This window comes from Adiantum capillus-veneris, chromosome 12 (assembly GCF_014529385.1).
Source record: "Adiantum capillus-veneris isolate H3 chromosome 12, ASM1452938v2, whole genome shotgun sequence".
Lineage (NCBI taxonomy): Eukaryota > Viridiplantae > Streptophyta > Polypodiopsida > Polypodiales > Pteridaceae > Adiantum > Adiantum capillus-veneris.
This window is the reverse complement of record NC_140942.1, coordinates 92,668,721-92,674,720: the sequence shown is the minus strand read 5'-3', so window position 1 is coordinate 92,674,720 and position 6,000 is coordinate 92,668,721.

Sequence of the window (6,000 nt, the reverse complement as noted above, 5' to 3'; positions counted from 1 at the left end):
TGTATTTGAGAACACTCACAAAGCTTCATCCAATAAGAACATAGGATCTAGGTCCACCGCTTTAGAAGGTTCCTCCTTCCTGCACATCTCAGGCTGTTGTAAACTAAGACTTCCACATATGACATGCATATTAAACACATCTATCGTATATTTCTCTTCAAGTATTTCACCCTCATCCAAATATCTGTATCTTTGCACTTCTGTAGCACAAAGTTCAACATGCACATTGAAAATTTCATCTACTGCCCCATCTGTATCATCGGCACAATGAAACTAATTATATTCAACACCAAGAGATGGCATTTCACTATGCACCCCCTTTGAATCAACATCATCAACAAATTGAGGATCAGTTTCCCACATCAGTAGCTCTGAGTCTGCACCCCCTTTGAATCATCATCATCACATTCAAGATCAGTTTCCCACTTTGGTATCTCAACGTCACAACAACTTGTCAATGAAGAAGAACCCCCTCTGAATCAACATTTTGTACATCTTCATACACATACTCTTGATTAACCAAGTCCTCAAAATTTGATTTATCCAAATTCGGTAAATATGGTAGACCCAAATCCATGGTCCTGCTTCTCTTAATTGCAGCCTTGCTTTGACCGTGGGGGATTCACTCTATATATAAAATGGGACGCCACGTGCGAATGGAAAACATTGATAGAACCCCTATATATGACTCGTATTAGGGAATATAACTCCCCTTTCTAAGCTTATACGACAATCAATGCACAAAATTATCATACCCCTATCTTACATATAAAATTTAGGTCTCATATGATCTAACTCAGTAAAACTAGTCAAAGAGCGTGTAGCATGGTGACTGGCAACGTACTAAGAAACCACTTATGTTGATAACTAGATGTACTCTCAATGTGACTTAGTTTGACTTTCAAACTATGTACTCATTCAGCTTGCACTCTAGCTCCTCATCCAATTTTGCCCCATCTAAATTACTCAAAAAACATGTTCATATAGTTGTGCTAGGTTCTTTGTGTAAATTTGCATTTATACAAACGCTTTATAGCTTTCATCCCTCAACAAATGAACTATAATCACAAAACAAGCAATTGATACAAAGTAGTGTAGTTCTTGCATGGATCTTTGTAGCTATTGACTCAAAAGTTCAAGGGAAGACTCTTTTGGGAAGCAATGATTTTGAAACACAAAAACTTCCTTTCATTTTTTCCTTTTCTCACTCCCCCTCCCCCCCCAAACCAATAAATATGATACCCCCTCCCTTATTTTTAAGCTTAGGAGATAAATTATTGGGGGTCTGCCCCTAACTTATACGCTTATGTAACTTGTGAAAGAACCCCCCTCCCTTGCACTTACGTGGTGCGATAAGTTTTCCATGGTGAATCCCCCAGGGCTTTGACCTATAGCATATTTATAATCAATCAACTCTATATTAGAATCTGTACCAAAAACATTTTGCTCTAATTCTGAGTCTGTAGCAAAAGTATTAGTCGAAACCGAGTCTTCATGCATGTCTACTTGAATATGGTTACACTCATTCACCCGCACAATTTCTTCTTGAACTTTAGCCAATAAGTTGTTTTGATCCCCTGATTTCTTTTCCTCCTATATGCATGTATAGGTTCTTTGCAAAATTCACATTGTGTATCTTGAGGTTGTAGAGCCTCACCCTCAAAGACTTCTACTTCATGCAAGGCATCTTCTAACCCCAGCTTTTAATACACATATTCAACTATATCTTCATCATTTGCCTGTAAAAAGGTAGCATCTTGTACAATACACTCATCAATCAGAGCTTCTAATTTTGATCGTACGTGCTCTTGAATATCTATGTAGTTTGGTAAACTTGGACTCTATTCTTGATAGCTTGCATAATTCTCATAACTTACTTGTACAATAGCTTCTTTAAAGTACTCCTAGATGTCATTGTAGGCTTTGATAACCTCTTGAATCTGCTCCTTCAAATTTGAACTCACCAAAGGATCTAATCATTAACTCTTCTGGTATCCCTCTTAACTTGATTCCAACTCATAGCACTCTAGATAGCTTTCTAGATCATAACCATTGAAGACTTGCCTCTCATCGTATACGGCATCTAAAGCTAATCCAACGCTTCATTTATTTGATTCTTCTTCTGCATAGTCTCCATTTCAAGCAGAGATCCTTGAACCAATTGAAACATCTTTGAAAAATTTGAAACTGTTGACTTGTCATTAAGTACGATGGCAAGTCTAGTATTTTTTGTTTCTTGACCGTCGTGTTTTGAGCTTCATAGCACCCAAAGTGAGACCTTCACCCCCTCCATGTTGCTCGTTGTCTACCGCCTCGCCATTTTTTTCTCCCCCTTCACACACTTACCCTTTTTTTTAAAGCAGGCGGTCATTGGCTCTTTGGGCGGCCTTTAAATGGGCACCATATTTAGCATACATAATGATCAAATCATTGATAAGCACGGAATTCTCCTCCAATAGTCCTTGATTAACAATATCATGGTGAATTTTGTTTCCCCTATCAGTGTCTCTGGCCCTCGAGATGCAAGTACAAGTGATTGGATTTGCTGAAAGGCATTAGAAAGAAGAACCATTTACCTTAGAAGATGGTTATCTTCTCTATGGCAATAGACTATGCGTTACTAACTCACTACGTGAGAAAGTAATGTATGAATCTCATGCTCCACCTTATGCAGGGCATAGAGGGATTCAGTCTACCTTAAAGGGAATTGAAACATCTTTCTATTGGCCTACCATGAAAGTGAACATACAAGAGTATGTTTCTAAATGTGTGGTATGCCAAAAGACAAAATTTGATAGAGGGAAGAAACTTGGATTGCTTCAACCCTTTCCAATCCCTAATTTACCATGGGAGAGCATATCCATGGATTTTATCTTTGGATTGCCTAATTCTATCCATGCGAATACGGGAATATGGAGGATAGTAGACAGGTTCAGTAAACGAGCTCATTTTATACCTGTCAAAAAGACTATCAAAGCCCGTCAAATGGCAACCCTCTTCATTTCACAAATTTTCAAGTACCATGGCTTGCCAATGTTCATAGTGTCGGATAGAGATCCTAGAATGACCAATAATTTCTGGAAGGGTCTCTTTGAGAATTTAGGGACAAGGCTAAACTTCTCTTCGGCCTATCATCCACAAACGGATGGCCAAAGTGAAATAGCTAACCTAACCATTCTCGATCTACTAAAAGCCTATGTAACGGAAGTAGATCAAAGATCCCAATGGGAGAAGTACTTACCCTTAGTGGAGTATGCTTACAATAACATTGTACATACTTCCACGGGAAAAGCACCTTTCGAGGTAATTGAGGGAAGATAAAAAAGTCCCTTGCTAGTTAAGGTACATGGGAAGATCTTCGCTGCAGATGAGTATAGCCGAGACCTACAATAATATTTTCAAAAGATTAAGGGTGTTATCTCTATCTCACAACAAAGGCAAAAGGCTGCTGCTGACAAGCACAGAAGAGCCCAAGCCTTTAAAGAAAACGATTGGGTCTTGTTAAAGTTTCCCAAGGCTCGATTAAGGCACACGACGGGCAAGAATCCTATAGGCCACCAAAAGTACTATGCTTAGCTAGCAAAAAGGTACTATGGTCCCTTCCAGATTCTTAGACCAATCAATGAAATGGTCTTTCAACTCACGTTGCCCAATCACTGGCTCATACACAATGCTTTCCATGTGAGCCTATTAAAGCCTTACAAAGGAGAGCCACCTGAAGAACCAACTATTGAAGACCCATCAGAGATCGAGGAACAAGAGGAGGTGCTGCAGCCCGAGTCCATTCTCTGACATGAAGACAAGGTATTAAGAGGCGGTAAGACTATCCGACGATATCTTATTAAGTTTAAGAATTATCCTTTTGAAGATGCTAGATGGATGCAAGGCATACAATTAAAGGATAACCTAAACCTTGTCAATGCTTACAATGCTTCCCAAGAGTAAGAAAATGTACAAGATGTTAAAAAAATGAACAAAGTTTTTTGTCTTATAAGACTCTCTTTTTCTTTATTGTGCACAAAAATGAAGTAGTATGCATGCTTAGATCAAGTTTGCGGAGACGACGTTGTGAGAGGAATGGAAACACACACAACGCCTCTATAATGACCCAACACACACTCTTGGGATGATACACACACACATTATGGGGCACCACTCGGCTTACACAACCAGCCTGGCCGAGACAGGAAACACACAGACGGAGTGAGAAGAGAGAGATTTTCCACTTGCCCACTCAATACTCACACATACACACTCACACACACACTCTCAATTCAGCTCAAAGGAGGCAAATTGTTGTTGTTTAGACTCAATGAAGCTCAGCCCAACACCAATGGGGCAAATAGTTTACACAGTATTGAGGAAATACACCAGATACAACCACAAAGTTAAGCAGAGGCTTCACTCACCGGAGAAGATTACACAAAAGAACATCAGAAAATCTATGAGGAATTTGGCAAAATGAACAGCGCCATCGCGTTCGGAATGGCCCAAAACCCCAGTCTACAATGTCAAAGTGCTCAAATCCGACCTCGGATGAGCAATTTAGGGCCAAAAAATGCTCCAAAAACAGCAAAAACACACTTGCGGCTGTTCCTCCTCTCTTCTCCACATTTTTTCTGGTCTCCTCTCAGTTTTCCTAGTTCCCACACTTAGCTTTATTAGTTGGGCACCCGTGGCCTTTTAGATGACCTCAAACGGACCCCGAACAGGCCAAAAACTGACCTCGCAGTGCATAGTTGTCACCTTTTTTGCATCATCCGCACACTTGGCACTCAGTTTTTCCAAATAATGCATCCCGCAACCACGTGAAGTGGCCCCTAAAAGTGGTCCTCATGATGACCTTTCTGCATAAGTATCACAAGAAAACACCCACGTCGTGTCCATACTTCTCCGCGTGCAAGTATTGACCCCGTTGGACCTCTTGACGCCACTCAATGCCATCTGACGCACCTGCTTACCTCATGTCGTCGGCCCGCGGATAGCTTTCTCGAGAAGTTTTACATGATACCAAATCCTCATTATTGTAGAAAAAACACACTGGTACTGGTAACGATGAAAATCGATGCACTATGTACATGCTGCCCTACCTCTACACATGTGGGCCCCACGTAACCACCTGGCTCTGGCAAATGGGCAATCCTTTATTCGATGCACCATGCATGGGTATGAACATATGCACAATCCCTTGCTCCAAAAAACTCCTGACAACGTCTCCCAAACACAAGGTAGAGCTTGTCACTCTACTATGGAAGATTGATAGGACTAATGTGCAGACATGCTTGCGGTAGCCTCAGGCTTTCAAGTGCCAAATGGACTAGTCATCCATTGTGGAATGATGTCATAGGGTAACATAGGGATCCTCTACCCGCTAAGAAAAGGACTCATGAATATTCTTTATCTTCTCTACACCATAGTCGAGGACGACTATGATTTCAAGAGAGAGGTAATGTCATAATAATCAATATCTAATTCTCCTAAATGATTTTCTCATATTAAAATGATCATTTAATGTGGGGAAGCGCCAGGGGAGAAAAATCTAGAATATTGGTTAAGCTAGGAGACCGGCCACAGTAGGGATCCAAAGGAGGGAAAATAGGGATCCAAAGGGGGGGGGGGGGGGGGGCATCTGCAAAAGAGCCATGTGCAACAATGGGCTAAAAAGACCGTAAGGTTCAGCCCATTAAGACTTCCAAAATGGTAAGGTTCCAAAATTCAAAGGTTGTGTCCAAAGGGTTAAAGCTTAGGGGGAATTGGATGCTTTGTGTGCTTTCCAAAGTCAACACACATCCCTACACATGAGGGGGCGGGCCGTAAAGGTAGGGGATGAGAGAGAAAGTCACACACACATAGGCTCCCTTTACACAAAGGGAATTAGGGACACATGTCAGATCCCTAGCCCAGATGCCCACAAGGTGTGCCCAATTCCTACTGGATGGCCTTGGAGGTGGACCAATGAGAATTAAGCTAGAGTAAATCTAGTTTAATTAATTTAAAAAC